Here is a 16720-nt window from a genome sequence, read left to right as displayed (position 1 = left end):
AACCTATTATTGAAAATGGGCGAATGGAAGGTTGTAAGTCCTAATTTCAAGGGCTAAATTTACCTTTTTTACCCTCTCCCTTAAAATAAGGTGGGGTATTTGAGGTGATTTGTAAAAATGTACTATGATACAAAATATTCGCCCACTAAAAATTTAAAACCCCTTAATTTCGCCAAAGGGCGAACATTCGCCCCTAAAATTATCCTTGGTTATATATATATGTAATGTTTTTTTTGTTGTGCTCATGAGAGTGAAGAGGGAATTGTAATGCACAGCAGTGCGAAGTAAAAAAAAAATGGGGAGCACGCAGCAGCGTATGTAATTTTTATTTTATAGCAGTGTGAAGACTTGCAAAGTAAAACAGAGTAATCATTTTTGGAACTGGAACTGAAGTGTTCGTGTGAAATCCCTCTGAGAGAGGAAGAAGTCTGTAACAACAATTATTTTATTGATGAATGCAAAGTTTTTTTTTGTGTTTATGGAAATCTCTGTTTGCTCAGAATTTTTTTTTAAAGCTTCCCTGTGCTAAGATCCTGTGGAGAGAGAAACAAAGCATTGTTCTCTATTCTGTAGTTTGTTTGTTTTTGGGATTTTACTAGAAAAATCCCCAACAGTGGTATCAGAGCATTGTTCTCTGGTCTTTTGAGTTTGAAATCAACAGAAATTTCCAACACTAGTCACCTCGAAGCCTACCTCTGATACAACAAACATCTTGTCAGTGACTTCCATTAAAGCGAAGAGATATGCTGATACGCCTTTAATCGACCACATTCTCTGTTCGTTCCACCAACTTTTAAACGAATTCCCAACATATATAGATTCAATCAAACTGTACCCATATCTAGATACCGCTAACGAAGGAAAGAGAAAGAAACATGAACTTGATGCCCGTGGATAACCAAACAAATAATCAGCAACCCAAACCAGAATAAAAAAATCAATGTGGAATGATTGTAGAAAATGAGGATTTCTGAAATTTATTCATTTGATGAAAAATACCTTTGGAAATAGTGATAGACAACGGAGCATGCAAAGACCAGGAACTAAACCGTAGCTTAGTAGACACATAGATGACAGAGACATAGGGAGGAGAAACTATAACACATTCGCTGGGCTATTGGTGTTCGCCCAATACCATGCACATAAGGGAAATACTTACTCACGACCAATTCAAGGAAGCCGACAGCCCACCTCTTTTGTTGAATTAGTGTATCAATCAAGTTATTTGGAGCGCACCCTAAAAATGTCTTTCGCCTTGGATTGCAGTAAATAGATTTCCATCCTCTACACTGTATAACAAAGCCTGTCAGTGCATCCTCAACAGCACAGCCATAAATCATGCCAACCTGCAAAAGACAAGTAGTAAATTTAACATTCAATATCTTGGTATCTGGTCACTTTATATGATTAAGAATTAATAATGGAAGTTGGAATTTTGCCTCTTTGCCCCACAGGGTGTTGTTCTCGTATGTGTAATTTGCAAGATCTATTGCATCATTCAGCATCTCCGATGAATTTACTTCATCTTTCGCGAGGCTTCCGCTTTCTGTACAAACAATGGAGGATACAGTTTTATGATATTTTGAGGAGCTATGTTGTCGCTCACTTCCGCATAAGGCATCCCTGCGATGAATGCATCCGGTGCCTGCGTAGAGTGGACCTTCAATTCCATCCAACCCTTTATATTTGATCTGCATATGAATATTGACAGGTCGGATTATATATGCGTTTATCTATAAATTTCCACACGAGTTCGCAGATGTCGAAGCTGTATATGCTCACCTGGAAGATCGTCTTGTGCTTATTTGCATTGAGATCATTCTTCGTGATGCCATCGAAGCTTTGAGGAAATTGGACATAGGAAAACTGGTGACCTGTTTTATGGTCGAAGAAAAATCACATGGCTTGATGAAGTGCTTCACAATTGTTGGTGTACATGTCACAATCAGGAGTGAGAATGAAGGGAGCATTGCTCATTACGCCAGAGACTCTTAGCTGCGAACATCACAAATTACGTGCTGTAAGATTTGGTGATCTCAACTTATTAATCACTGCATGGTAATAAGAACAGAAGATATGAAAATATATTACCAGAACATTAAGAGCACCGGCCTTGTAATGGTGGGGAATTCCAGGTCGCTTCTCACGGGAGACATATATAAGACCGGGCAGATCATTTCCTTGAATGTCCCTGTCCTCTCCCCTTTCCAGTAAAATCTGCACTTACATTCAAAAGATACATAGAAAAGAAGACACCTTCGACCAATATATTAGAATACCTTTAATATGGTCTTAGACATGTGATCTTAACTACCGATGTTTAGCACGATATAAGTAGATTTTATTCAAATTACTTGATAAGACGGATGATCTCGCCTACTGCTTCCAGAAACCCAGTCCTTGAATCCTTTGTGTTCTTTTTGTTTGTCTGCTAGAACATTGCCCATCTCCACAACCTTGGAGATTCGATTTTTCAATTCCAAAAAACATTTTCTGATGCAAGATGGAAAAATAAATAGAATGTTGTTTAAAACTGATACAGGAAGTAATATAAATGAAAAACTACATGTAATAAGTTTGGTCTGTGGTGTCTGTCGAGATATAATGCTAGCTCCTTACATTTACACGCTTCTAGTCTTTGGTGAAGTTCATATTCTTATTTTCAATACCATCAGCGTTTGAGATGTAAACCTCTCCACATCTGTCTTGAATGGTATAGTTATCACAAAATGGAAGCCAAATCTTTGCAAAAAGTGAAGCTTCGAGGAGAGCATAAATGTAGTGGGGGATCCTCCATCATCAAAAACGTAAAATGGCAACTTTCCTACGGGATAATCTAAGGCGAGAGCGAACAATACTGTGTTTACAACAGCCAGAGGAGTGTTGGGAATTTCTGATAATTCCAGAACAAAAATGAACAGAGAATAATGCTTTGTTTTTAACACAGAGGAACAAGGTTTTTCACACACCAAAAAAACTTTGCATTCATTAACAATATTGCTATTACAAAATTCTTTCTCTCACAGAGGGATTCTTCTAAATAAAACAAAAAAAAAAATTTCAACTAACAAGTGAAACCCAAATCGTCTGAGCTCACGGAAGCGTAAGATAGAAAAAAACAAACATCAGAGTCCTCTGCCCTGCTATGCATTACCCCAAAAAAATACTCTCTCTCCTCTGAAAAATAGAAAACACTGTTGTGGGTTCGCGTTGTTGCACTACATTTCATTACATTGCATATACTACTAAACTAAATTTTGTTTTACTTGTGCCATGAAAACAAAACGACTCCCGTGAATACAAAAAAAAACAATAAAATTAAAACTTTTACCGATATTTACCAACCGTAATAAACTATATTAATTACATTCACATGGCGACATTATTTCTCGTCCTTCACGTCTGGTTCGAGCCACAACTATATCGCATGGAAGATCTTTTTTTAATAATCGTAGATTTTCCCCACTTAAATCGAACGACTGATGCTATTACTCGGAGGTCCCTCGTTATCGAACTTTACCCACCGGGGAAGGTTGACTTTGGAAAATAGCTCACGCCATGTGTCAATAGATAACACTGCTCACTGCCCCTCGGAGAAATACCAACATTCAGCAAAAGAGGTGCGGGGAGGAACTGGCGGTTTTGTAGTCGCTGCAGTTGGAATTAGCATTTCAACACTCCCCTTTAATTTCAACTACTGGGTTATCAGGCATACCCAGACATTTCCTCAAAAACTCAAAACTTTTCTGCCCCAATGGTTTCGTCAGAATATCTACAACCTGCTCCTGAGTTCTGCAGTGTTTTAAAATGATTTTTCCATTGTTTACCAATTCCCTGATGTAATGAAACTTTGTCTCAATGTGTTTCGTTCTCTTATGAAACACAAAATTTTTGGATAATGCAATAGCTGAGCTATTGTCACAAAAAATCACAGTTCCTTTTGTTTGCTCTTGGCATAAACTGCTTAACATCCTTCTCATCCAAATTGCTTGACATGTTGCTGCTGTAGCTGCCACATATTTTTCCTCTGCTGTAGACAATGCTACAATAGGTTGTTTTTTAAAAGCCCATGAAATGGCTCTTGAACCCATGTGAAAAACATAACCGGATGTGCTTTTCCGATCATCTACACTTCCAGCCCAATCACTATCAGTGTATTCAATTAAATCTAAACATTCTGAAACAGTGTATAAAATGCCAAACCTTTTAGTACCTTTAACATACCTCAGAATCCTTTTTGTTGCCTGCCAGTGTGCTTCTTTTGGCCTCTCCATGAATCTGAAAATCAAACTAACAACATGCATTATATCCGACCTAGTTGCAGTCAAATGCATGAGGCTGCCAACTATGCTCTTGTACAAACTAGGGTCAAAATCCTTGTTGTTGTCCTCTTTGTTGAGTTTTAATCCCATCACTGTGGGAGTGATTGCTGCTTTTCTCTCCTGCATATTAAATCTTTCCAACACTTCATTAACATATTTCGCTTGTGAGATAAAAATCCCATTTCCATTTTGTTCTACTTCTATTCCTAAGAAGTATCTCAAGAAACCCATGTCAATCATTTCAAATTCTTCTTTCATGACCGTATTGAAATTTTCAATAAGGTAATCATCATTACTTGTGAAAATAACATCATCAACATATAACACAAAAATTATTAATTTACCATCATTTTCTTTGATGTAGAGAGTGGGTTCTCCCTCGCACTTTTCAAATCCATTTTCCAGTATATAAGAATCTATCCTACTGTACCACGCTCTTGGTGCTTGCTTCAGCCCGTAAAGAGCTTTCTTCAATCTGCACACTTTGTGCTCTTGGACTTTCTTTTCATAGCCTAGAGGTTGTTCAATGTAAACCTCTTCCATTAACACTCCATTTAGAAATGCTGACTTTACGTCCATTTGGTAAACTTTCCACTTGTTTTGTGCTGCTATGGACAACACTGCTCTCACTGTTTGCATTCTAGCAACTTGTGCAAAAGTTTCTTCATAGTCTCTCCCATGCTGCTGCTTATATCCTTTGACAACCAGTGTTTCCTTGTGTCTTTATATTTTGCCTTCAGCATTAGTCTTGGTCTTGTAGACCCATTTAACTCTAATGACTTCCTTTCGTTTTGGTAGTTAAACCAAATCCCATCTCTTGTTTCTTTCTATGGCTTTGATCTCCTCATCCATAGCTTCTATCCATTTCCTATCCTTAATTGATTCTTCAAAATGAACAGGGTCATCAACATGACAATATAAAGCAAGCAAAGAGTTCATACCTTCATTTGTTGCCTCTTGTTCATAAATATCACTTAAATTTTTGAACTTCTTACCTCTTTCATTTGGTGTACAAGTGTTTGAAGAAGCACTTGAATTTCCTCATTGTGGTGTGCTTGGAGAAGCACTTTCATTTCTCCTCAAGGGTGTGTCTTGCTGCCATTGTGTTGGTGTTGTTGTTTGGGGATGTATTTCAGCCATCTCCTCATCATCTTCATCATGAGATAAAGAGTTTTTAACATTCACTGTTTTCTCTATGTTTCCATCCAAAGCTTCCTTCTCAATAGACTGAACATCTCTACTCACAATAAGCTTCTTGGTGGATGGGTTATACAACCTGTAAGCTTTGGATTCCTCACTGTATCCAGTGAAAATACATTTCTCCCCTTTGTTGTCCAACCTTTTCCTTAGTTGACCTAGAATGTGTGCATAAGCCACACATCCAAAAATTTTCATGTGAGTGACTCCTTGCTTTGTCCCACTCCATGCTTCTCCCGACACTCTGTTCATGACTGCTTTTGTAAGGCATCTATTCAAAATGTATGCTGCACAGTGTGCAGCTTCAGCCCAATAATCATTTGGCAAATGCTTTGCCTTCAACATACTCCTCACCATATCCATGATTGTCCTATTATTCCTTTCAGCAACTCCATTTCGCTGTGGAGTGTACCCAGTGGTAAACTACTTATGAATTCCATTTTCTCTACAAAAATGTAGAAATTCTTTGGAGATATACTCACCTCCTCTATCAGTTCTTAAAACTTTGATATGCAGCCCACTTTGGTTTTCTACAAGTGCCTTGAAATTTCAAAATCTTTCAAACACTTCACTTTTGTTCTTCAGGAAATAAACACAAGTTTTTCTAGTAAAATCATCAATAAATGTTACTATATAGTGGCTCCCTGCAAGTGATGGAGTTTGCATCAGTCCACATAAATCTGAGTGGATAATCTCTAAAGGTGCTTTTTCCCTTATGCTTTTCCTAGATGGAAAAATTTCCTTGTGTTGTTTCCCCAAGATACAACCTTCACAAAGGCTGTTTGGTTTCTCTATCAATGGTAATCCTTTTACCATTCCTTTTCTATTCAACAAGTTAAGACCTCCAAAGTTGAGATGTCCAAATCTCAAGTGCCACAACGAATTTTCATCTTTTGGTTCGCTTCAGAAAGCCTCTTGTGTCACTGCTGCTATTTCTTCTCCATTTTTCAAATCTGCTTTCATTCTAAGAGTGAACATCCTGTTCCTTGTCATCTTCACTTCAGCAATACATTGTTTGCTGGGTGTTTTATCCATGATGGTGCACACATCATTCACAAAGAAAACATTGTACCCCTTTTGAATAAGTTGTTCAATACTTAAGAGGTTACATTTCATTCCAGGTACATAATAAACATTTGATATGGTTTTCTTTTCACCTTTCTTTGTTCAGACATTTACTTCTCCTTTTCCCATAACGGAAACTTTATTATCAGTCCCTAGTATGACTTGTGACTTCACACTCTGATCTAACATAGAAAACAGGGCTATGTTTCCTGTCATATGGTTACTGCAACCCGAGTCTAGAAACCATACATCTTCACTCTTTTCTTCAGTCATATTATAGGCTAAAAATAAATTATTTTAGCTGATATTTTCTCTAGTGAAATTTGCACTAGTTCTACTACTCATATCATGTTGCTTCCTATATTCATTTGCGTAATGCCCATATTTTTTACAATAGTGACATTGGACATTGGATTTATCATACCTTTGTCCTTGAGCATGATGTTGTCCACTTTGTTGGCTGCTGCCTTAGCCTTGGTTCTGATTTGGATTGTTGTCTCTTCCTTGAGAATTTGTTGGACTGTTTCTTCCACCTCTGTTTTGGCTTCTGCCTCTTCCTCTCTTGTTTCCTCTGCCTTAACCTCTTCCTCTTCAAAGAACATCTGGGTCTTAAAGGCATTCTCTAGAGATGATTTTTCATTTCTACTCAATCTCTACTCATGTGTTATCAGTGATACATGTAGTTCATCAACTGAGATGTTTGTGAGATCCTTTGTCTCTTCTATGGTGGTGACAATCACATCAAACCTTGAGGGTAAGATCCTCAATAGTTTCTCCACAATCCTCCTTTCTTCAAGAATCTCTCCATGAGACCTTTTCTGTGTGACCAGACCAATCACATGTGTGAAGAATGAGTCAATATTATCTAAATCCTTCATGCAGAGAGTCTCAAAATCTCTCCTCAGCAACCGTAGTTTTTTTGTCTTCATTTTCTCCATGCCTTGAGGCTGTCTTGAGAGTTTTCCATGCTTCTTTGGATCTCTTCGCTGCTGCTATACTTGGAAACACACTCTAATGCACTACTTGATACAAAAAGTAGAGGGCTTTGGAATCCTTCTTCTTATTGCTCTTCAACGGATATTCCTCTGCTTGAGTTAAATTATTAAACTCATTTTCATCTACTGGTTCTTCAAAACCATCCTCAACGAATTCCCATAAGTCTTGGGAAGCAATCAAGGCTCTCATAGTTATTGCCCAATAGTCATAGTTTTTCCCATTAAATTGTGGGGGTTGAGTATTAAAGATACCCATGCTAGTGCTGGCTCCATCCATTCTTGCACTCTTAACTATGCTTCAAAATACTTGACTGTGTATTTAAAATAACTGACTGTTCTCAACAGTAACACAAAACTAACTTGAGAAATACCTTGGATTCTTTCTTGACTGAGACTTCACTCTGCTGGAGAAGTTGTTGCAGCAAGAAATCCTTCCTTTAGCTTCTTTGACACCTTCAAAGAGCCTAGACAAGCTCTAATACCATGTTGTGAATTTTTGATAATTCCAGAACAAAAATGAACAGAGAATAATGTTCTGTTTTTAACACAGAGGAACAAAGCTTTTCACACACCAAAAAAACTTTGCATTCATTAACAATATTGCTATTACAAAATTCTTCCTCTCACAGAGGGATTCTTCTAAATAAATAAATAAAAACTTTCAACCAATAAGTGAAACCCAAATCCTCTGAGCTCACGGAAGTGGAAGATCAAAGAAAAAAAACAAACATCAGAGTATTCTGCCTCTGCACTGTTGTGCATTACCCAAAAAAAATACTCTGTCTCCTCTGAAAAATAAAAAACACTACTGTGTGTTCGCGCTGCTGCACTACATTTCATTACATTGCATATACAACTAAACTACATTTCATTTTACTTGTGCCATGAAAACAAAACGGCTCCCGTGAATACAAACATTAAAACTTTTACCTATATTTACCAACCGTAATAAACTATATTATTTACATTCACATGGCAATATTATTTCTCATCCTTCACCTCTGGTTCGAGCCACAACCATATCGTATGGAAGATTTTTTTTAATAACCGTAGATTTGCCCCACTTTAATTGGATGACTGACGCTATTACTCGGAGGTCCCTTCTTACCGAACTTTACCCGCTGAGGAAGGTTGACTTTGGAAAATAGCTCACGCCACGTGTCAGCAGATAACAGTGCTCGCTGCCCCTCAGAGAAATACCAACGTTCAGCAAAAGCGATGCGGGGAGGAACTAGCGGTTTTGTAGTCACTGCAGTTGGAATTAGCATTTCAACATGGAGGTTCTTTGATAGGATCAGTTGTGCATATAAATATATCAACAGGTGGTAAATCGCTTTCAAACCTGTCAATTTACTAAGATTAATTAACATATCAATGAACATGTTGCATAAAATCATATTTAAGTGTGGTTACACTGGAAAATAACCTAGCAAATTATTACCTTTGAGAAAGTCTTTCCTGTTGAGATATTACTTTCAACTGCAGCGCCAAAACCGTCATGGGATTCCCCACACCACTTTTACAAAATGGTGGTAATTCCCTAGGGGCGGCGAACACACTCATCAGCCGACACGTACCCTGAGCGGTTTGTCAATACAACCTTTCCCTAGCGCGTAAAGTTCCGTAAAAGAGGTCGTGCGATTTTTACCGACAACCGTCCGATTAATGTGGGCCAGATCGACAGTTATGGTAGCTCATGAGAGTGTAATGCAATCTATTCTGAAAATTTTGAGGTTACTTCACTGCTGCATGTCCCTGGATCTTCTGTGTGGCTAAACAATATCTATCCAAACGATGCAATACTCATGTGCTTTATCACCAATAGTTGTCGCCAATATAATGTCCACAAAAACCTCTGGGAATACGGATCAGGCAGAAGAAGACTACATGTATTGATGTGTACAGAAAATTCAGCATTGGAAGTAAAATTCTCTGACAATGGTCGTATGACAGAGTCGGATGCAGGGCTGATTGAAAAGTGTTGGATGGACGTGGAGCAAAATCTATGGTTAAAAAAAAATATTGCCATGTGAAGTAATTAATGTAAATTTATTACAGTTGTTGAATGTAGGTGGAGAATTTATTTTTATTGTTTTTAATTCACGGGAGTCGGTTTCTACGGTACAAGTAAAATGTAATGTTATGTTTGTTTTGGTAGATGCAATGTAACATACAATAGTGCAAAGTAAGAAGAAAAAAATTACACACACCAATGTTAATTTATACAGTGAGAGACGGAGTGAAAATTTGAACTGCCTTTGAAGCAGTCTTATGGTAATCCCTTTGTTAGAGGAAGACCCTTTTGTAACAAATTTTTTTGTTAATGAATACAAGTTTTTGTGTGTGTAAAACTCTGTCATCCCAAAAAAAATTTAGTTTTCTCTGTGTTAAGAAACAAAGCATCATTCTATGTTCGTTTTTGTTCTGGAATTATCAGAAAATACCAACATGGTATCAGAGCATGTCCAGGCTCTTTGAATGTGTCAAAGAAGCTGAAGGAAGGATTTCTTGTTGTAGCAACTTCTCCAGCAGAGTGAAGACTCAGTTAAGAAAGAATCCAAGGTTTTTCTCAAGTTAGTTTTTTGTGTTACTATTGAGGACAGTCAGTTATCTTACATACACAGTCAAGTACTTTGAAGCATAGTTAAGAGTGCAAGAATGGCTGGAGCCAGCACTAGCATGGGTATCTGTTATACTCAACTCTCACAATTTAATGGGAAAAACTATGACTATTGGGCAATAACTATGAGAGCTTTGCTTGCTTCCCAAGACTTATGGGAATTTGTTGAGGATGGTTTTGAAGAACCAGTGGATGAAGATGAGTTTAATAATTTGACTCAGGCAGAGAAAGAACTGTTGAAGAGAAATAAGAAGAAGGATTCTAAAGCCCTCTACTTTTTGTATCAAGCAGTGCATGAGAGTGTGTTTCCAACGATAGCAGTAGCCAAGAGATCCAAAGAAGCATGGAAAACTCTTAAGATAGCCTATCAAGGCATGGAGAAAGTGAAGACAACAAAACTACATTTGCTGAGGAGAGATTTTGAGACTCTCTGCATGAAGGAGTCAGATAATATTGACTCATTCTTCACACATGTGATTGGTTTGGTCACACAGATAAGGTCTCGTGGAGAGATTCTTGAAGAAAGGAGGATTGTGGAGAAACTATTGAGGATCCTACCCTCAAGATTCGATGTGATTGTCACCACCATAGAAGAGACAAAGGATCTCACAAACTTCTCAGTTGATGAACTACATGCATCACTGACGACACATGAGCAAAGATTGAGTAGAATGAAAAATCATCTCTGGAGCATGCCTTTAAAACCCAGATGTTGTTTGGAAGAGGAAGAGGTCAAGGCAGAGAAAAAAAGAGAGGAAGAGGCAGAAGCCAAAACAGAGGTGGAAGAAACAGTTCAGCAAATCCTCAAGGAAGAGGCAGCAATCCAAATTAGAACCAAGGCCAAGGCAGCATCCAACAAAGTGGACAACATCATGCTCAAGTACAAAGGTATGATAAATCCAATGTCCAATGTCACTATTGTAAAAAGTAAGGGCATTTTGCAAATGAATGTAGGAAGAAGCAGCATGATACGAGTAATAAAACTAGTGCAAATTTCACTAGAGAAAATATCAGCCAAGAAAATTTGTTTTTAGCCTATAATATGGCTGAAGCAAAGAGTGAAGATGTATGGTTTCTAGACTCCTGTTGCAGTAACCATATGACATGAAACATAGCCATGTTTTCCATGTTAGATCAGAGAGGGAAGTCACAAGTCACACTAGGGACTGATAGTAAAATTTATGTTATGGGAAAAGGAGAAGTAAATGTCTTAACAAGGAAAGGTGAAACAAAAACCATAGCAGATGTTTATTATGTTCCTGGAATGAAATGTAATCTCATAATTATTGGACAGCTTATTCAAAAGGGGTACAATGTTTTCTTTGTGGATGATGTATGCATCATCATGGATAGAACACCGAGCAAACAATGTATTGCTGAAGTGAAGATGACAAGGAACGGGATGTTCCCTCTCAGAATGAAAGAAAATTTTAAAAATGGAGAAGAAATAGTAGCTGTGACACAAGAGGCTTTCCAAAGCGAACCAAAAGATGAAAATTGGTTGTGGCACTTGAGATTTGGACATCTCAACTTTGGAGGTCTTAACTTCTTGAATAGAAAAGGAATTGTAAGAGGATTGCCATTGATAGAGAAACCAGACAACCTTTGTGAAGGTTGTATCTTGGGGAAACAACACAGAGAAAGTTTTCCATCTGCAAAAAGCATAAGGGCAAAAGCACCCTTAGAGATTTTCCACTCAGATTTATGTGGACCGATGCAAACTCCATCACTTGTAAGCAGTCACTATATGCTAACATTTATTGATGATTTTACAAGAAAAACTTGGGTTTATTTCCTGAAGAACAAAAGTGAAGTGTTTGAAAGATTTTTCAATTTCAAAGCACTTGTAGAAAACCAAAGTGGGCTGCATATCAGAGTTTTAAGAATTGATAGAGGAGGTGAATATATCTCCAAAGAATTTCTACGTTTTTGTAGAGAAAATGGAATTCATAAGCAGTTTACCACTAGGTACACTCCGCAACAAAATGGAGTTGTCGAAAGGAATAATAGGAAAATCATGGATATGGTGAGGAGTATGTTAAAGGCAAAGCATTTGCCAAATTAATATTGGGGTGAAGCTGTACACTGTGCAGTGTACATTTTGAATAAATGCCCTACAAAAGCAGTCATGAACACAGTGCCGGAAGAAGCATGGAGTGGGACAAAGCAAGGAGTCACCCACATGAAAGTTTTTGGATGTGGTGTGGGATTTTGGATGTGGTGTGGCTTATGCACACATTCCAGATCAACTAAGGAAGAATTTGGACAACAAAGGGGAGAAATGTATTTTCACTGGATACAGTGAGGAACCCAAAGCTTATAGGTTGTATAACCCATCCACCAAGAAGCTTATTGTGAGTAGAGATGTTCAGTTCATTGAGGAGGAAGCTTGGGATGGAAGCATAGAGAAAAAAGTGAATGTTAAAAACTCTTTGTCTCATGATGAAGATGATGAGGAGATGGTTGAAATACATTCCCAAACAGCAGCACCAACACAAAGGCAACAAGAGACACCCTTGAGGAGAAATGAAAGTGCTTCTCCAAGCACACCGTAAGGAAAAAATTCAAGTGCTTCTTCAAGCACTTGTACACCAAATGAAAGGGGTAAGAAGTTCAAAAATTTAAGTGACATTTATGAACAAGAGGCAACAAATGAAGGTATGAACTCTTTGTTTGCTTTATATTGTCATGTTGATGACCCTGTTCTTTTCGAACAAGCAATTAAGGATAGGAAATTGATAGAAGCCATGGATGAGGAGATCAATGCCATAGAAAGAAACAAGACATGAGATTTAGTTGAACTACCAAAAGGAAAAGAAGTCATTGGAGTTAAATGGGTCTACAAGACCAAGAGTAACGCTGAAGGAAAAATAGAAAGACACAAGGCAAGACTTGTTGTCAAAGAATATAAGCAGCAGCATGGGAGAGACTATGAGGAAACTTTTGCATCGGTTGCTAGAATGAAAACCATGAGAGTAGTGTTGTCCATAGTAGCACAAAACAAGTGGAAAGTTTACCAAATGGACGTGAAGTCAGCATTCCTAAACGGAGTGTTAATGGAAGAGGTTTACATTGAACAACCTCTAGGCTATGAAAAGAAACGCCAAGAGGACAAAGTGTGCATATTGAAAAAATCTTTTTATGGGCTGAAGCAAGCACCAAGAGCATGGTACAGTAGGATAGATTCTTATCTACTGGAAAATGGATTTGAAAAGTGTGAGGGAGAACCCACCCTCTACATCAAAAAAAAGGATGGTAAAATACTAATTGTTGTGTTATATGTTGATGATGTTATTTTCATATGTAATGATGATTACCTTATTGAAAATTTCAAAACAGTCATGAAAGAAGAATTTGAAATGACTGACATGGGTTTGCTGCGATACTTTTTAGGAATAGAAGTAGAACAAAATGGAAATGGCATTTTTATCTCACAAGCAAAATATGTTAATGAAGTATTGGAAAGATTTAATATGCAGGAGAGAAAAGCCGCAATCACTCCCACTATAATGGGATTAAAACTCAGCAAAGAGGACAACAACAATGATTTTGATCCTAGTTTGTATAAGAGCATAGTTGGTAGCCTCATGTATTTGACTGCAACTAGGTCGGATATAATGCATGTTGTTAGTTTGATTTCTAGATTCATGGAGAGGCCAAAAGAAGCACATTGGCACGCAGCAAAAAGGATTCTGAGGTATGTTAAATGTACTAAAAGTTTTGGCATTTTATATACTACTTCAGAATGTTCAGATTTAATTGGATACATTGATAGTGATTAGGCTCGAAGTGTAGATGATCGGAAAAGCACATCTGGTTATGTTTTCCACATGGGTTCAAGAGCCATTTCATGGGCTTCTAAAAAACAACCTATTGTAGCATTGTCTATAGTAGAGGCAGAATATGTGGCAGCTACAACAACAGCGTGTCAAGCAATTTGGATGAGAAGAATGTTAACGAGTTTATGCCGAGAGCAAGCAAAAGAAATTGTGATTTTTTGTGGCAATAGCTCAGCTATTGCATTATCCAAGAATTATGTGTTTCATAAGAGAACGAAACACATTGGCACAAAGTTTCATTACATCAGGGAATTGGTAAACAATGGAGAAATTTTTTTAGAACACTGCAGAACTCAGGAGCAGGTTGTAGATATTCTGACCAAACCATTGGGGCAGGAAAGTTTTGAGTTTTTGAGGAAATTTTTGGGTATGACTGATAACCCAACAGTTGAAAATAAAGGGGAGTGTTGAAATATTACTTTCAACTGCACTGCCAAAACTGTCATGGGATTCCTTGCACCACTTTTATGGAATGGTGGTAATTCCCGGGGGGCAGCGAACACACTCATTGGCCGACACGTACCCTGAGAGGTTTGTCAATACAACCTTTCCCCGGCGCGTAAAGTTCTGTAAAAGAGTTCGTGCGATTTTGACCGACAACCGTCCGATTAATGTGGGTCAGATCGACGGTTATGGTAGCTCATGAGAGTGTAATGCAATCTATTCTGAAAATTTTGAGGGTACTTCACTGCTGCCTGTCCCTGGATCTTCAGTGCGGCTCAACAATATCTATCCAAATGATGCAATACTCATGTGCTTTATCACCAACAGTTGTCGCCAATATGATGTCCAAAAAAACCTCTGGGAATACGGATCAGGCGAAAGAAGACTACATGTATTGATGTGTACAGAAGATTCAGCATTGGAAGTAGAATTCTCTGACAATGGCCGTATGATAGAGTCGGATGCAGGGCTAATTGAAAAGCGTTGGATGGACGTGGAGCAAAATCTACAGTAAAAAAAAATAATATTGCCTTGTGAAGTAATTAATGTAAATTTGTTACGGTTGTTGAATGTAGGTGGATAATTTATTTTTATTGCTTTTAATTCACAGGAGTTGGTTTTTACGGTACAAGTAAAATGTAATGTTATGTTTGTTTTGGTAGATGCAATGTAACATACACCAATGCAAAGTAAGAAGAAAAAAATTACACACAACAGTGTTAATTTATACAGCGAAAGACAGAGTGAAAATTTGAACTGCCTTTGAAGCAGTCTTGTGGTAATCCCTCTGTTAGACGAAGACCTTTTTGTAACAATTTTTTTGTTAATGAATACAAGTTTTTGTGTGTGTAAAATTATTTTATCCCAAAAAAAATTTAGTTTTCTCTGTATTAAGAAACAGAGCATTATTCTCTGTTCGTTTTTGTTCTGGAATTATCATAAATTCCCAACATTTCCAAGAAGAATTTTCGCTCAATTGGCCTCCACTTGAAATCCTGCTGTAAAATCCAACTGTAGACGAAGACGAAATCTGCAACAAATATCAAAATCCATGGTCAATAGTTCTCACTTGGGATATACATCAGGCGATAGTGTATGAGGGCAATTATTACAAAAAGGTGGGCATAGGCATAAGCTCTATATGGGAAGGATTTCTTTTCCACTGTCGCATACATAGGAAAGTTGTTACGCTCCATGGACAGCTTGCGTGGGTTATCGGAGACAAAGTAAAACCCCATTTGTTGTTGCTTCCTTTGTTTTCTATTTACTCAGTGTTCGGCACATTCTATATAACATTCCTTTCAAATGATTTGCGTTATTGTATGCTTTACGTTTTTTTTCAAAATCGACGGAGGAGGACAACACACTCGGGATCTGATAATGCGTTCCTTTGATAGAGATTTCTATGGCATCTAGGAAAAACGACAAAAATGAAAACAATAATTAATGTCAATACGAGACCTTTGAAACTATGTGAACCGACTTATTATATGAGTCATGACAAAAGGCACAATGCACTTTAAGATAAAAGACAAAACATAAAAGTACCGAGCTGAGTTGTTTTCGATAACATTGGGATGAAAACTAGAATTAATTAGTCCGAAACCTTTGAAACTATATGACGTGACGAACGAAAAATGCACTCGAGATAAACGACAACACAAAAGTACCAAGGTGTGGGGTTTGACCTTTAACTTTAGCTGCTAACCACATTATTATTTTTATTTAAGAAAATTATTTTATCAAAAATAATTTTTTGATGAACCGTGACGAACGACAAATGCACTCGAGATAACCGACAACACAAAAGTACCAAGGTGTGGGGTTTGACCTTTAACTTTAGCTGCTAACCACTTTCTTATTTTTATTTAAGAAAATTATTTTATCTTAAATAATTTTTTGGTGGTTTATCAAGGGGCAGATTTTCACTTCTACCAGATAATTAATTGGCAGAGGTTTTTGGGTGATGGGTCGTTAATCTATTTTGTTAAGTGAAGAGAAGCTCTTAGCCAGTTTTAGGGCATACTCCACCTCCTTAAAATGACTACTTATAGTTTATGAACTTCTATTTTGAAATAGGTTTCAAAAATTTTATTTAAATATTAATATTTTTTTAGATGGGAAGTAAGATTTAATTTTATAATATATTTTAGAATATTTAGAATTAAAGTTATTTTAATTATTAATGATTATTAAATGAAGTATAGGGATTAATTTTTATAAAATATTTCAGAATTA

At 37.2% G+C, this 16720-nt stretch overlaps 1 pseudogene; it reads right to left on the bottom strand.

Moving 5' to 3' along the window:
• Window positions 1-654: 654 nt before the first annotated feature.
• On the bottom strand, window positions 655-15678 carry LOC149208688 (cellulose synthase-like protein E1; annotated as a pseudogene).
• Between the last annotated feature and the right edge of the window lie 1042 nt (window positions 15679-16720).

Source organism: Pinus tabuliformis, chromosome 1_2, assembly GCF_031772625.1.
Source record: "Pinus tabuliformis cultivar Carrire ecotype Pingquan chromosome 1_2, CPIR1, whole genome shotgun sequence".
Taxonomy (NCBI): Eukaryota; Viridiplantae; Streptophyta; class Pinopsida; order Pinales; family Pinaceae; genus Pinus; species Pinus tabuliformis.
The sequence above is the reverse complement of the archived record's forward strand: the minus strand, read 5'-3'. Positions and strand labels throughout refer to the sequence as shown.